At 48.1% G+C, this 17,454-nt stretch overlaps 1 pseudogene; it reads left to right on the top strand.

The window, feature by feature from the left end:
• The first annotated feature begins 364 nt into the window (after nucleotides 1-364).
• LOC141222238 (uncharacterized) lies at nucleotides 365-2,037 on the top strand (annotated as a pseudogene).
• Nucleotides 2,038-17,454: the final 15,417 nt, after the last annotated feature.

Raw genomic sequence — 17,454 nt, 5'->3', positions numbered from 1 at the left:
CACCCCCTACAGGTGTAGTTGTCCAAAAGGGATGGAGTCTCAAAAGGGGGTGGGGCATAGAAAACCAGAATTGGTTACTGGTCGTGTGTTGGTACCGCCTAAAAATGACAATTCAACCGTTGATAACTGGGTAGCTCCAGTAGAAGGGGTTGACACCATGGGGAGTGACACTATGAAAGTAGAAAGAGAGTTCAGTCAGGAGGAGTTAAATGAGGTGAGAAAGTCCCACTTTCGTCTTCGAAGGTACAAAGGCCACAAAGAAGTTGCTCCTGTAGTCTTTGCTGAAAGGGTAAATAAAGAAAATGCAATGCTGTGTGCCTTTATTCCGAGTGTGGATTCTCCTTTAGAAGCAGAGGAGATCAGGATGGAAGAGGAGCTGACACTGCCAGTAGTAACCTCTGGTACAGTATCCAACAATAAAGAAGACCAGGAGGAAGAGTTGGATGCAGTTCTGTAGATTCAGTACAAGCATGATGATCTACTGAGACAGAAGGTTCAGGAACTGACAGCCCTGAAGCGAGCGCTGAAAGAGGAGGTGGCCAATCATGACCAAGAGCTGGAGCCTTTCAGGCAGCAGTATCAGAGTGATGTACAGCAACTAAGGAAAAACATGGAGAATGTGTCCCATGACCAGCTGAGCCTGGAGTCTGAGCGGCAGAAAATAAACCAGATTTTGAGGAACTTGCAGTGAGAACTGGAGGAAAGCAGAGAGGAACTCTAGCGTCGGCGTCCCTGCCCTCTGCTAGGCAGGGACGCTGTTCCCCTCACCTCTCGGCTCCGAGCCCGGCGTCCTCCTCCCGCTCTGCTGGTAGCGCGCGCTCCTTCCCGGCCACTGTGCTTAGGGCGCGCGCGCGCGCGCTCCCTCCCTCTTAAAGGGGCCGCGCGCGCTGTCCTAAGGAGTCCCCGGCCAATGGCCGGAGGACTTCACCATATATAAGGCACCTCCTCCAAAATGGAGGTGCCCGAGCAATGTTGTTGCACTGTTCACTACTCTGCTTCAGCCCTCAGGTCCCGTTGCCAGTTACCTGCCAGATACCTGCCAGATTCCTGCCAGCCTGCTGTCTTATTCCTGCCTGATATTCTGCTACCTGCCTGCTAGCCTGAGGTCCGACGGTCTGCCTTCCAACTCTTGTCAGTCTGTCTATGGACCAGCTTGCCCGCTCACCTGGGAGCGCACATCTGCTACCTGTCTGCTAGCCTACCTGGAGGCTCTGCCGTCACGTGCTGTGACCACCCGCCTGTCCGTGACCATCTGCCCGTTCACCCAGAGACTGCCCCGGTCACTTGCCGTGACCATCTGCCCGTTCACCCAGAGACTGCCCCGGTCACTTGCCGTGACCATCTGCCCGTTCACCCAGAGACTGCCCCGGTCATTTGCCGTGACCATCTGCCCGTTCACCCAGAGACTGCCCCAGTCACTTGCCGTGACCATCTGCCCGTTCATCCAGAGACTGCCCCGGTCACTTGCCGTGACCTCCTACCCGTTCTTCTAGAGACTGTCCCGGTCACCTGCTGTGACTGCCTGCCTGGTCGCCACCCGCTCCCTTACAAGGACCGCCCCCTTGTATAGTAGCCCAGAGGTTCCGCCTCCCAGACCCGTTACAGGAACTCAACCAATGGAAGGAAATGTTCCAGAAAAATAAAGAGGACCTCCGCAAAACCAAGGAGGAGGTTTTGCAGTTGAAGCTTGAGAAAGAGTAGTCTGAAGATGAGCTGAATGAAATGAAAAATCATTTCTCCCTGGTGCAGTCAGAGCTGAACCAAGTGAAGAAAGGCTCTGGGGATGCGGAGGAAGCAGAGGTCACAAGAAAGGAAGTGCAGAGATTTCAAGAGCAGGTGAAGCAGCTGATGCAGGAGATGCAAAGGCTGGACGAGGGTCTACACCAGCGGGATAGGGAGCTATCTGCCTTAAAAGGGGCGCTGAAGGACGAAGTTTCTGGACGCGATCAAGACCTAGAACACCTGCGAGAACAGTTCAACCGGGAGCTGCGTGAATCCAAGAAGGAGTATGATGAACACAATAGGGACCTGCTATAAACCAAGAGGGACTATGAGGATCTCCTCAAGGTTAAGAAAAAACTAGAGGATGATAAGGCTGATGCAGAGCACATGCTACAAATGATTGAGACCACTCAGCAGGACACCCATGATGAGAATGATGATCTCCGTAGAAAGATCCTAGGACTGGAAGCTCAGGTGAAGGAGCTGAAGACATTCTGTGATGATCTGCAGAGGGCAGAGACGTGCCTTCAGGATAGAATCAGCAGGATGGAAGCTGAGTGGAAAAAGATGGAGGAGTCTATCGGAGAAGCCACAGATCAGGGTCAGGAGTTTGCCACTGAAGAAGGGAGGTATGAAGCAAATACCTCCTCGAATAATGTGAGCTTGGATGATTCGGTGGATGTAAGAGCCGAGATCAAGGAGCTCAAGGAGACGCTACAAGCCCATTTGAAGCAAGAGAAGCTTGAGAGACTGGCTGTCGAGTGCAGAGTAGGCTCATTGGAGACAGAGAGGGCTGAGAGAATTCTGCTGATAAAGGAGCAGTTGAAGCAGGAAGAACTTCAGAGATGGGCTGCTGAGAGGCGAGTAGCTGAGCTAGAGGAAGAAGTTTTCGAGCTCAAAGGTCGCCTGGCAAAGTACCAATCAGTGAACGAGGCCGCCTTCGAGAAGAAAAAGGGCAAACAAGTTGCGCTTAATCGTTTATACTATGAGAAGGTGGAACTGAGGAGAGCTGAGGAAGTGTTAAAAGAAGATCAGTATGGGATGGAAAATGTCAAGAGGAGAATTCTTGAGTTCATAGCTGTGAGTCAGCTCAGGGGAAGCATACAGTGTGAAGAATCTGAAACTCAGTTGTCCCTGAAACCTGAGCCAGATGATCGTTTGGAGACCACTGATTAGACAGAAACTTCACTGTACAAGTGCCTCATAGATGTACCCGAAGATTTGAGAGAAGAATGCACCAGAGAGTCAGTGCATGAAGAGTTTAAGAAAGCCGTGGGAGCCTGTAAGGTGTACTCGACCTCAGAAGCTAAACAGCTGGTGGTCCTGTCCACAACTGAAGTCACAGGGAAGAGGGTGGCTGTCCTAAGTGACATGCACTGGCGATGTGTTTGCATGAAGAGGATTGTCCGGTTGAAGACTGAACAAGCCATTAGACAACTGGAGCTTATGAGAAAAGCTCAAAGTCTGCGAGAAGAAGTCATCTGGGTGCCTCATGCTCTGGTAAGAAAGCTCATTGGGAGAAATGGCCAAGCCATGCAAATGATGGTAAAGAAGTCTGGTGTGATGAAAGTAAGCAGTCCACGTGATCATCAGGACTGGATACCGGATGAAGACAGCATGGTGTCATTCTCCACTGTAGGAACGGAAGAAAATCTTGCATATGTAAGAATGCTGATGGAGTACCGAGTGACCTACCTGCGAGAGGTAGAACAGTTGAATCCCGCCAGACTGTGAATGGAAAGACAGCGTCGACTGAGCAGCAGAAGATGGCAGCCGTTTATAAATTGTGAGACCAGACAGAGAAAGGGCCTTCCAAATAATAGAACGGCTACAGCAGAAGTTAGAGACCTTTCAAGATGTTCTGAGGATAGTGGGTGTGGGTTTAGAGGTCGTGAGTCCTCCATTAGCTCAAGTCTGAGAGGCCCATACAAATGACCCAATACAGTAAGAGACAGTATGGAGTCGGACCTGACCTTAGATACAAGGGCAAGTGAGTCGCACTGCTGTATTGACCGCTGGGAGCGAGGGGGGTCTGACAAGGTTACGACTAGGAAATGTGAGTTGACGAAGTTAGTGACAAAGATTAATCACATGACTGTGACATCATCACAGGTCCTGTGCGCACAGAGGGATATATATTCGGGGGGGTTTTGAAACGCAGTGAGTCAAGAGACCTGATCTCTGTGCCTGAGACACCATTAGACCTGGAAGGCACAAGGCCTGTAGGCCACATCTGGTGAGCCTTAAACCACAGCTTTGGCAGAACAGAGTTAATGGAAGCAGCTATACCTGACAAAGGTAAAAGACGGTGCTTGATATGGACCTTGATGTTGTTACCTTGCTGAGGACTGTTTCTGAAGCCAAGCGGGCAGAGCTGCCACTGAAAAGGCTCTAGGATATTATGACGCGCCCCCTGGGCCAGTGTTGTTTGGGGGATACCCGGAGCCGGATCAGATGGGGGTTGCAGTCTCCGAGTGGCGGTGACCCGGTCCGTGCCCAGGGTGTCAAGCTCAGTGTGTGGCAGTCTTTACAGATGTTATTAGTTGTTCTTTGTGTCGACTACGCCACCCGTTGATTTGCGCTCAATACGGCCGCCGCTGCAGCAGGGTCCGCTGAGGCTGGTGGTATGTGTGCAGCTTCGGGTAGTATAACCCCCAACGGGAGGGGTATAGCCTCAGGGGGTCAGGTGTAGAGGATGGTGGTAGTGGTGGTGCAGTGTGGATGGTAAGAAGACTCAGAGTCAGGCTGTGCAGTTCAGGGTTTTTACTTACTGCTGTTCTGTTGGTCACTCTGGCCTTGAGTGACCGCCCGAGCCGTGCTGCGTCCACCAGGTCCTGGACTCGGCCAACCCCCAAGCAATTCTGGAGCGTGGTCCTGAGCTCCCTTTCTGACTGTCCTTTCTACTGGCCTTTCTCACCAGGGGTCCACTTATATCCGGCTCCCTTGGTGGGTGCACCTCTCCGGGGTTCCCTGACCCTATGCCTGGTGTGCCTTCTTAGTGGACTTAGTGAGAGGCTGCTCCACATGAAATGACGCAGCCTCCGGTTCTTAGCTGAGGGTTGTTTCTCTCCTCCACTAATTTGGGATCCGGTTCCCTTGCGTGCCAACCCTTCACCCTTCTGGTTTAATTCTGGGTTCTTGGGGTTCCTTCTTCTCCCCCTCTGGGTCCTTCTCTTCTCCTCTCTCTTCTCTCTGCAGGCGCTCCTGGACCTCTCTCAGGACTCACTAACCCTCTACAGAAGACTGACCCTGATCTAAGATGGTTCCCACCTTATATACTCCCTCTATGTGTGAGCTCAGGTGACCAGCACCCAATGAGCTCCTAGCATTACCCAGACTGCTCCCCCTATCTGCCCCTACACTACTGGGATGTTCCACCCCCCTCCCACTCCAGCCAGGGACAGACACTGTCGTACCTGCACATATTCCTAGTGGGAGTACCATCGGTCTGTCCCTCGGAAATGGGATGTATGTAGTGTATGCAGCTAACTGAGCTCAGTTCCACACTCCATCCTTACCCGGGAGTGGAATATCACACCTCTGGGTTGAGGTGCAATACCCCTGTAGCAGCCGAATCCTCAGGGTGCTACAATTACATGTGTAATATTCCTGCGAGCCGCTGAGATGGACTATGTTATAAGCAGTTTATGATGTGTAATAAACTGCTGGACTTTAGATTACTGGAAAACGTTGCATGTGTGCTTTAGTTAACCCGGTGAAGTGAGTGCCCCTCAACATGATCAATAGCGCTACCGCACAAGGAGTAGAACCTCTCAAGGAGGATCACAAGGAAATGGACACCATGTGACTTAAATATGAGTGTCTGAGCAAAGGGTCTGAATACTTATGACCATGTGATATTTCAGCTTTTGCTTTTTTTAATAAATTTGTAAAAATTTCTACATTTCTGTTTTTTTTTCAGTCAAGATGGGGTACAGAGTATACTTTAATGAGAAAAAAAATGAACTTTTTAAAACTTATAAAATGGCTGCAATGAAACAAAATGAAATATTTAAAGGGTTCTGAATACTTTCCGTACCGACTGTATATTCTGCTCCTCAGACATGTTGTGATGCGGCATAAACAGGTGTACTTCAGACGCATGCCCTGCTATAGGGTTTGCAGCTGGAAAATGGAGATCCACGTGAAGGGACACATATTTTTTATTGCGCCTTCAAACCCCCAAGAAGACACATGGTCACGGATCACTCTAAACAAATGGAATATACCCTGATATTTTTATAAACACACATTGGTACTCTAAAGAGGCCGATGGTCTCAGAGGTACATCACAGTTATATATATTAATGGGGTATAGAACAAGAAAATGATTGGGCAAAGATATTTTACCATTATTTATTAGTTATGTCAGGGGGGTCTAGATCAAGAATGAGATTAGGCACTTAGCTTCCCATTAGGGTCAAGAAATGATACAGATACACATGCATGGATTCCCTACATGTGCTAAGCTAGTAGGGTGATACCACCAACCTGCATTATTTGGAAAAAACTGGGAAGGAAAGTGTCTATTATTCCCTACTCTCTCCCTATTCTATATTGTCCCCTACCTCACATGGTGGTTGGCACCCTAAAAATGAAGCTCTTAAGTAGCAAATAGAGGTAACTAAGAAATTCTCATCAGAACTGGACTTCGCAAAAAAAGAAACATAGTTACAGAACAAGGTAGAATGGTACCAATACCACCTAAAAGAGTGTAAACACAAGCTTTTTATTACCTAGAAGAATTCAGGGAAAACAAGGCATATTAGGTGCCGATTACCAGACAGAATTATATTCCTTAGATAGACTTATGCTCCTCTGAAACAGAGGTCTCACATACTGATACAAAATCCAAAACCCAAAAGGGGAAATTAAAAGGAAGGGGTGGATTTCGGAGGAGAGGAAATAACAGGAGAACCCCGCAGAGAGGGAGTTTTTTAGAGCTGAACTACCTGCTCAGGAGCCGATCCAATCAGCCGAATCCCGTTTAACAACACAGGTCATCAATCTATCATCAATGCCCCTCACTACTGATGAAATATGCGTACTGAGTAAACGTTTAAGTTTTATCCACACCACTGATTTTGATGAATCTGAAATAATAATAGACCTGCATCTATTCATCAGACGTTTGAAATTAAAAAAGCACTTCCTTAGGGAGGATAGAAAGGAGTGTGACAACTTGGGAATACCCAATAACCTTCTACAAGGCGTGAGGTTGCTATACCATCTTGATGAGGTGAACCTGAATACATTGATCCCTTCACGGACATTAAAAATAAAATTTCTAGAATGCCACCTCCTACCGGAGACTTAAGTTCCATAGATTTCTTCCTTAATTTGGTTACGGAGGACATCATACAACTGACAAAAACTAAGCATAGGGAACAACATAACCTTTCAAGAGGTGAAATGGATTCACTATGCAGACTTGAAAAGGATCAAACCATAACCATATAGCCGTTCGACAAAGGCGGCAATGTGGTTGTGATGGATACCACTACCGACTCTCTCATCTCTCGGCATCACAGACTTGGCCCTATCTTGTATCTCCTCATAGACAGACAAAACATCAGTCTCTCCCACTCACACACCACCTCCTCATCTCACCCGACTTTGCTGCCCGACTAATCCACTTGTCTCCCCTCTATTCCTATGCGTCTCCTCTCTGTCAATCCCTTCAGTGGCTCCCCGTTGCCCAGAGACTCCAGTTCAAAACCCTAACCATGGCACATAAAGCCATCCACAACCTGTCTCCTCCATGTATCTGTGACTTAATCTCCCGGTACATACCTGCACGCAACCTCCAATCCTCACAAGATCTCCTGCTCTACTCACTTCTTATCTTCTCTTCCCACAATCGCACACAAACTTTATCCCATTCATCCCTGCTACTCTGGAACTCTCTATCCAATAATAATAATAATAATAATAATAATAATAATAGTTTATTTTTATAGCGCCAACATATTCCGCAGCACTTTACAAATTTTTAGGGGGGACATATACAGACAATACAGAATAAGCATATCTCATATCGAAAGGAGTGAGGACCCTGCTCGCGAGCTTACAGTCTATGAGGAAGTGGGGGAGACACAAAAGGTAAAAAGTACATATATTGTATAATGCAGCCTTGATATACTGAATAGGATAAATAATAATACATGGACTGGTCGCCAGCCAGTATGTGTGCAGTCCTGACAGAGGCTATTATGTGCATGGTTGGTTTGAACTCGAAGTTGAAGAAGATTTTAATATGGGGGAATACTGGGATGGACACAGTGTGTTTAGGTGATACGCCAGTCTAAAGAAATGTGTTTTTAGGGTTCGCTTGAAACTGTGGGTATTGGGAATTAATCGAACTGTCCTGGGTAGTGCATTCCAGAGAATTGGCGCAGCACGCGAGAAATCTTGGAGACAGGAGTGGGAAGTTCGGATTATGGAGGATTTTAGTTTTAAGTCATTTGCAGAACGGAGGGCACGTGCAGGGTGGTAGACCGAGACAAGGGAGGAGATGTAGGGGGGTACTGAAGCATGGAGCGCTTTGTGGGTAAGCGTGATAAGTTTAAAATGAACTCTATATTGGATGGGCAACCAATACAATGACTGGCACAGGGAAGAGGCATCGGAGTAGCGGTTGGCGAGGAATATGATCCTGGCTGCTGCGTTCAGGACGGATTGGAGAGGGGAGAGTTTAGTAAGAGGGAGACCGATTAGTAGAGCGTTGCAATAGTCAAGACGAGAATGAATAAGAGCGACAGTAAGAGTTTTTGCTGAGTCAAAGGTGAGAAAAGTCCTGATTCTTGAGATGTTTTTGAGGTGTAGATGACATGAACGAGTGAGTGATTTGATGTGAGGAGTGAAAGAAAGATCTGAATCAATAATGACCCCAAGACAGTGGGCTTGTTGCTGGGCAGTAATGGTTGAGCCACAAACGGAAATGGCAATATCGGGCACAGGTAGGTTAGTGTAGGGAGGAAATACGAGTAGTTCAGTTTTTGACAGATTCAGTTTTAGGTAGAGGGAGGACATAATGTTAGATACGGCAGAAAGACAATCACTGGTCTTTTGTAGTAATGCAGGGGTGATGTCCGGAGCAGAGGTGTATAATTGGGTGTCATCAGCATAGAGATGGTACTGAAAACCGAATCTACTGATTGTTTGTCCAATAGGAGCGGTGTATAAGGAGAAAAGAAGGGGGCCTAGGACTGATCCTTGAGGAACCCCGACAGTAAGAGGAAGTAGGGAGGAGGAGGAGCCGGCAAAAGACACAGAGAAGGAGCGGTCAGAGAGATAAGAGGAGAACCAGGAGAGAACCGTGTCCTTGAGGCCAATAGTGCGGAGCATAGTGAGGAGGAGCTGGTGATCCACAGTGTCGAATGCTGAAGAGAGATCCAGGAGAATCAGCAGGGAGTAGTGACCATTACATTTAGCTGTTAGTAGATCATTAGAGACTTTAGTGAGGGCAGTTTCAGTAGAATGTAAAGAGCGGAAACCAGATTGTAAAGGGTCAAGAAGAGAGTTGTCTGAGAGATAGCGGATTAGACGGGAATGGACAAGGCGTTCCAGGAGTTTAGAGATAAAGGGAAGATTGGAAACAGGTCTGTAGTTGGCCGTGCAGTTCTGTTCGAGGGATGGTTTTTTAAGTAATGGTTGTATGCTGGCGTGTTTAAAAGAAGAGGGAAAGATAACAGATGAGAGGGAAAGGTTGAAAATTTTAGTTAGGTGAGTGGTGACAGCTGGAGCAAGGGACTGAAGGAGATGTGAGGGAATAGGGTCACAGGTGCAGGTGGTAGGGCGAGAAGATGCAAGGAGCCTGATCACTTCATCTTCCGTGACTGGTTCGAAGTCAGAAAATGAGCAAGATACAATGTGGCGGGGGAGAGCATGCATAACATTTGGGGATTGGGAGAAAATTTCCTGTCGGATATGGTCAATTTTTTCTTTGAAATAAATGGCCAGATCGTCAGCGCTGAGGTCGGTGGTCGGGGCCTGTGTTGTTTGATTAAGGAGAGAATGAAACGTGTCAAAGAGTCGTTTAGGATTATTGGAAAGTGAGATTATGAGGTTGTTAAAGTAGGTTTGTTTGGAGAGGTGAAGGGCAGAGTTATATGTTTTCAGCATAAATTTATAGTGGAGGAAATCTTCGGACAGATTTGATTTTCTCCACAGCCGTTCAGCGCACCTGGAGTACCTCTGGAGAAGACGTGTTTGAGGCGTGTGCCAGGGTTGTCGCCGTCTGTGCCAAATTTTTCTTTGTGTAGGAGGTGCGGCTTCATCCAGGGCGCATAGTATTATTTTGTTATAATGCTTCAATGCAGAGTCGGGACATGAGAGGGAGGAGATTGGGGCCAATGATAATTGCAACCTTTTTATAAATTTCTGGGTGTTAATGGCGCATAAATTTCTATAAGTGTGGACGGTGGGAGTGTCTTGAGTAGAGTCACAGTTCTTGACAGAGAATGAAAGAAGATTATGGTCAGAGAGTGGAAGGGGAGAGTTAGTAAAGTCATGTACTGAGCAAAGCCGGGAGAAGATCAGGTCCAATGTGTTCCCATCCTCATGTGTAGGAGAATTAGCAAGCTGTGAAAGGCCGAAGGAGGAGGTTAGGGATAAAAGATGAGCGGCAGATGGGGAAAGAGGATCGCCAATTGGGATGTTAAAGTCTCCCATGATTATCGTGGGGATGTCGCAGGATAGAAAATTTGGAAGCCAGGCAGCAAAGTGATCCAGGAATTGACGGGGGGGACCTGGAGGGCGATAGACAACCGCCACTCGCAGGGAGAAGGGCCGGTAGAATCTGACTGTGTGGGCCTCAAAAGACGGGAAGATAAGGGAGGGTACAGGGGGGATAACCTGAAAAGTACATTTTGTTGAAAGAAGCAGACCAACACCTCCAATCATAAAAGACTCTTGCCTACCAAAGAAACCTTCAAAAGGAACCTGAAGTCCCACCTCTTCCGACAAGCCTACAACCTGCAGTAACCTTCTTTGCACCATACCGCTGCATGACCAGCTCTTCCCTCATCTACTGTATGCTCACCTATCCTTTGTAGATTGTGAGCCCTCGCGGGAAGGGTCCGCTCTCCTCCTGTTTGGCTTTACAGACATTTTCTTAGACTCTGTCTCTAGGACCCAGCGGCTACCTTCCTCTCGCTAATTAACACCCTGCCTGGTTGTATAAATATCTGCTGTGTATTCATTACAACTTGTGAAGGCTTTAGCAAGAGCAGTACTTCTTGCTGTTTGGAGCTTGAGAACGTGTGCGCATTTGTCTGGAGTTCGTCTAAAGCTAAGTAATTTCCCCCTGTTTGTCTACTTCTGTTGTCCATAGTGTTTAATTGAGATCAACTAGTGCTCATTTCCTCCCTTCCCTAGCGTTAGCCATATGCCAGGGAAAGACAGGGCAAGGCACATGTGCGGCGATTGGTGAAGAGCCAATACAAGGGAAGACAGGGTGATGCTAGATCAACCTAGGAGGTCTCCACTTCCCCCCTTTCCCTAGAATCTGGACTTCCTTTCCTTCTTGCCTTTGTGATGCAGTAAGTTTTTCCCACATCTTGCGTGACACATGGATACCTAAGATGTTGCAATGATCTGTGCATGGGGTAAGCAACATAGTGAATCAGAAGAACTATATTACATTTATAATTTGTGGAATTTGCTAATATTATTATTACACCTAATACACATTGAGTTATGATCTTGGAGATGAGAATAAACCTTTAACTGTCAGAGGGTTCTCATCTATGCAAGGTCACAGAAGTTGTTAACATTTAGTAGAAATTAAACCATGTGTGTGGTTCACAGATATGATCATATCTGTGATAAAGTGATTGTGTATTAACATCCTTTGTCGTGGTTGACTGGGTCCATTATGTGTGCCTAAGTTGTAGGTGTTCGTAAAAAGATAATGAGGCAAGTTGATCTCCTTCTGGAGTTTCTTTAAACTTTTAGGCACCCCATCTTCAAGCAGATAATCTATTATCTGGATTGCTAAGGTTATTGTATTAATGGTTACTGACCACATTAGAAAAGTAAGTGCATGTCAACAATGATTTTGCTACTAAGAGAAAAATATTTTGATTTATTGTGATTTACACTAAATTGAATGCGCTGATTCCAAACATGAACTCCGAATTTACCTGACACGTTTATATTTTAAGTTATACATGCAAAGCCTATTCACTTATAATATTAATGCATTATATATTGGAAATATTCCAACGTACATGCCCAGACCTGTCCGAACATTCTCATACAGGTCAGTTGATGTCAGCAGGAAGCACCGTATTTTTCGGACTATAAGACGCACCGGACCATAAGACGCACCAAGGTTTTAGAGGTGGAAAATAGTGGAGAAAAACCTTTTGAAGCATTCTGCCCATGGATTGCGATAGCTGATGCATGCTGCCCGTGGATCAGGCGGAATGTATCAGACACCGGATGTACGACGTAAGGCTGATATGGTATGTTTCAGTCTTCCGTCTGAAATGCTGCGGCAGAGGAAAACATACCGTCCTTTGGCTTCTCCTCTCCTGCTGTCAATGACTGAGTGGTCTAACTGTACACACACGCAGGAAGAAACGCCAAAAAACAAATGTGGCTGAAGTCATACAGCCAGTATGCTGCTCGATCCACTGGTTGCTTGTATCATGTACTGGCTGTATTCAGCCATGTATGGTATGTCCTCTTTAAGATCCCACAGGTATTGTGGTAGCTCTGAGGAGAACTATAACTTCCAGCAAGTCCTTCACCTCTTATGGCATGCTGGGGATTATAGTTCACCACAGGAGTAGTACAATGTTTTATGTCATGTGCTTTTTCACTTTACTTTATATTTTACTTCTACGTCATAATGCTTGCCTCTCATTCTGGACCCACGATAGGCAAGAAGCGGGGTCACACTGGCTGGGGGCTGCGGCAGCAGAGGTGGCTGGGGCTGTGGCAGCGGGCGGAGGCGGTTGGGGCTGCAGCGAGGGCTGGGTCTGTGGCAGCGGAGGTGGCTGGGGCTGTGGCAGCGAAGGCGGCTGGGGCTGCGGAGGTGGCTGGGGCTGTGACAGCGGAGGCGGAGGGAGCCAGGGCTGCAGAGGGGGCTGTGGCAGTGTAGGCGGCTTTGGCAACGTAGGCGGCTGGGGCTGTGGCAGCGGAGGTGGAGGGAGCTGGGGCTGCAGCGGCGGAGGGGGCTGTGGCTGGGGCAGTGAAGGCAGCTGGGGCTGGGGCAGCGGAGGCGGCTGGGGCTGTGGCAGCGGAGGTGGCTGGGGCAGCGGAGGGGGCTGTGGCGGCGGAGGGGGCTGTGGCAGGAGGGGGCTGGGGCTGTGGCAGCGGAGGCGGCTGGGGCTGCGGAGGGAGCTGTGGCAGCTGAGGTGGCTGGGGCTGTGGCAGCGGGCGGAGGCGGTTGGGGCTGCAGAGGGGGCTGGGGCTGTGGCAGCGGAGGTGGCTGGGGCTGTGGCAGTGCTGGCGGCTGGGGCTGTGGCAGCGGAGGTGGAGGGAGCTGGGGCTGCAGCGGCGGAGGGGGCTGTGGCTGGGGCAGTGAAGGCAGCTGGGGCTGGGGCAGCGGAGGCGGCTGGGGCTGTGGCAGCGGAGGTGGCTGGGGCAGCGGAGGGAGATGTGGCGGCGGAGGGGGCTGTGGCAGGAGGGGGCTGGGGCTGTGGCAGCGGAGGCGGCTGGGGCTGAAAGGGGCTGTGGCAGGAGGGGGCTGTGGCAGCAGGGGGCTGGGGCTGTGGCAGCGGAGGGGGCTGTGGCTGTATGAGCGGATGGGGCTGTGGCTGTGGCAGCGGAGGGGGCTGTGGCGGCAGGGGGCTGTGGCAGCAGAGGGGGCTGTGGCGGCAGGGGGCTGTGGCAGCGGAGGGGGCTGTGGCAGCGGAGGGGACTGTGGTGGCGAAGGAGCGATTTTACCCAGTAATGAGCGGCGGCAGCAGAATGTTTGTGGGCAAAGCCATGAATTCACTATGGCCGTGCTCGAAATCAGGAGGTGGGCGGTCTCTCATCCTGATCAAGCGCTGCAGTGACGTTACGAAGAGGCAGGGTCGGTAATGACTGCGCGCTGTGCTGTTCTGTGTTGCCCCGGCCCTGCCTCTTTGTAACATCATTGCAGCGCGCGATCTGGACCTGAGACCGCCCACCTCCTGATAGCTAGTGTGGACATAGTGAATTCATGGCTGAGCCCACAAACATGCTGCTGCCGCCGCTCCTTACTGGGTAACACCATTCCATCGCCGCCCCAGCTGCTGCAGGCCCCGACGCTGCCGCAACCCCAGCCGCCTCCACATCACAAAACAGTACATTTGGACCATAAGACGCACCCCCATAAATTGGGGGGAAAAAGTGCGTCTTATGGTTCAAAAAATACGGTATATAAGGCAAACTGGACAGAGCTCAATAAAGTGATCTCTTATAGGACTATCAGTTTGGAAACGGCTGGAGTCATACTAGCGTATAAAAAATTGCTCCAATGTTGATCCAGAATAGTAGGACGAGTGTATGGCGCTATGTTATGCATACTGCTGAATAAAACGGGTTCAATAAAATATTATGTACCCAAAAATAAATGTTTTAATTGTGCAAAAGCAGGAAAACATTAAAAATCTTATATTAATCTGGTATCGCTGTAATCGAACTGACCTACAGAATAAAGTCATCATATCACTTATACCCTGGGCTGGCGTCAGCACCTGGCGCACACGGGCAAGTGCCGGGGCCCTGAGCAGGCGGGGGGGGCCCACTCGCCGTCTAGCACCGTGCCGCGCTATGGGACCTGTGAGAGGAGGAGAGCGGTGTCAGCACCCGCTCCTCCCCCGCTTGCTCAGGGCCTCAGGGCCCCTACAGCCTGCGGCTCATCACTTATCTCTCCCCGTTCCTCCGCGGCCGCTCCAGTCTCTTCGCGGCTGCTGCACTGTGATGTCTCAGGTCAGAGGGTGCGGTGACATCTTTTCACCGCGCTCTTTCCTGAGCCGTCACAGCGCAGAGTGGGAAGATGCCGGCGACGCTGGAGTCCAGAGCAGCGGCAGCAGGTGAGAAGAAGTGAGGTGAGTATTTGATTATTTTTTTTTAATGTATGGAGGCATGGGCCATTACAAGGGAGGGGGGTGTGACATCCTGCATGGGGCATTATAAGGAAGGGGGGATGACATCCTGCATGGGGCAGTATAAGGGGGGGTGACATCCTGCATGGGGAATTAAAAGGGGGGATGCTGTGACATCCTGCATGGGGCATTATAAGGTGGGTGAGTGACACCCTGCATGGGGCATTATAAGGGAGGGGGGTGTGACATCCTGCATGGGGCATTATAAGAGGGGGGAGAGGTGACATCCTGCATGGGGCATTCAAAGGGGGGGAAGTAACATCCTTCATGGGGCATTATATGGGGGGAGTGACATACTGCATGGGGCATTATATGGGGGAAGTGACATCCTGCATAGGGCATTATATGGGGGAAGTGACATCCTGCATAGGGCATTATAAGCGAGGGTGACATCCTGCATGGGGCATTATAAGGGGGGGTGACATAATGAATGGGTCATTATAAGCGGGGTGACATCCTGCATAGGACATTATAAGAGGGGTGACATCCTGCATGGGGCATTATGTGGTGGGAACAGCTTGCATGAGGTATTATGTGGTTGGAACAGCCTGCATGGAGCATTATGTGGGGGCACAGCCTGCATGGAGCATTATATGGGGGCACATCCTGCATGGAGCGTTATATGGGGGCCAGTATTCTGTATGGAGCGTTATATGGGGACTGTATCCTGTATGGAGCGTTATATGGGAGCCAGTATCCTGTAGGATTGTAATAAGGGGGACAGTATCCTGTATGGAGCGTTATATGGGGGCCAATATCCTGTATGGAGCATTTTATGGGGGCCAGTATTCTGTATGCAGCGATTCGCTGGTTTCTGAGCTATTGTAGAATTTACAATAGATATCGGTCATGTAATGTATGAAGTGAAATCTTCTGCATTGTATTATATATATATTTTTTTCTGTGGCATCTGTGTGTCATGAATCGTGGTATGTGTTAAAGGGGCCCACTGAGACTCTTTCGCCCAGGGCTCACGAAAACCTGGAGCCGGCCCTGCTTATACCGCACGGCGAATGTCATGAAAAAAATAAAAAGCAATTCTTGAACTTTTGTTCATATTTATCCTGTGAATGCTGGCAGTTGTTGTTTCACAAAAACTGGAATGTCCATAGTTCCTGCACCTACAAAATGTGTGAAAATGTGTAACAATGGGAATGGTTTCTCTCATAGACAATGATTTCTGCTCTTACCTGTCATTTGTCCATTGCTAGATGTATCACCAGCAAACAAAACACACAATGTTCTTGATTTCAGGCCTTAAATACACTAAAGCTGGAATTGGACTAGTTGCTATGGGCTATAGGTCTTTGTTCCTATGGTAACAGTGTAGTGTTGTCATAGAGCCTAGCATTTAATTAAATTTGAAGTAATATAAAGTTATTTATTTTTTTCAGTCACAGTAAATGCATTTTACTTTTGGGAACTTTTCCTTATTCGTCCTGCTCCTCCAGCCTTGATGCTAACCAATGTGATCTGCCATATTATTACTACTTGTTATTAATATTAATTAATACCTGTAGAGATATCACTCATGGTCATATGTGACATCATCAAATCCAGGAGGCCATTGTTACCTCACAGCATGATGTCACAATGACTGTGGGTCTATATAAACGGGTGTTCAGGGGGCAAATAATCATTTCAAGAGATGAAGACAAGGAGAGCAGAGGATCCAGGATCAAGGACACAGATTCTCATTTCAGGAGATGAGACGAGGAGATTGGAAGTTCCTGGATTGAGGATACAGGTAAATGAGAAACTTTACAGGGATTTAAGTTAGTGAACTTAGCGCCAACATGGACATCGATCCTCCAAGTCTACAGATTGTGGCTGTAAGGTTCTAGCTTTCTCCAGTCCTTGCTGGCAGAATCTCTAGACTTGGGTGATGAAGGTTCTTTGTGAGGTCACACAGCGGAATGTTGGACACTGAGAGTTCTATGCAGCAAACATGGGGACATCCCTGGGGCTATCACAGAGGTCAGTAACAAGATGGCACCTCGGATGGAGACACTACAGAAGCTACTTTGGTCAGTGACAGTTCCAGTGGTATCTGTGGCTGGCACAGATTGCTGGTGGTGGTTCGGTCACTTTAATTTCAGATTTTTGGAGCAAAAAAAATCTACCCTTATTCCCCCACATGGGAGAGAGGTTGGTGTACATACATTGGTGGACATACTGTATATTTATTTATTTTACTCTTTATTTTACATATATATATATATATATATGTGCATTTTACACAATTTTTTTTTAATTAAAATTTATTACACCATTTTTAAGTATCTACATCAAAATTTAAAAATGCAAAGAAAAGAGGGCATAAAGTACAATATATTTATGACTGATTTTCTATGGGTCTTTGCCTGATCTGTCTCATATTATTTTTTTCTTACCAGGAAAAATATCTGGATCCAGGAAGGAAGACTGAAGAATCTAACAAGAGCCATGGGATTATTTAGTGTTAATCATTTAATATGTCTGTAGATAATATTTGTTGTCTTATGAGGTCATTATTTACTGATTATATAGATCTAATTCTGGAATCAGTGCATCATGACATCATATTACATAGGTGTCTGCTGTCTAACCTAATTTTATAAGGGACCTGATATGATATAACTGCCCTATGTCTGTATCCGAAGGGCTA

Source organism: Phyllobates terribilis, unplaced genomic scaffold, assembly GCF_046119375.1.
Source record: "Phyllobates terribilis strain yellow unplaced genomic scaffold, ASM4611937v1 Scaffold_348__1_contigs__length_1988982, whole genome shotgun sequence".
In the NCBI taxonomy this organism is placed as follows: domain Eukaryota; kingdom Metazoa; phylum Chordata; class Amphibia; order Anura; family Dendrobatidae; genus Phyllobates; species Phyllobates terribilis.
Note: the sequence above shows the minus strand (reverse complement) of the source record. Positions and strands in the feature narration are given on the sequence as shown.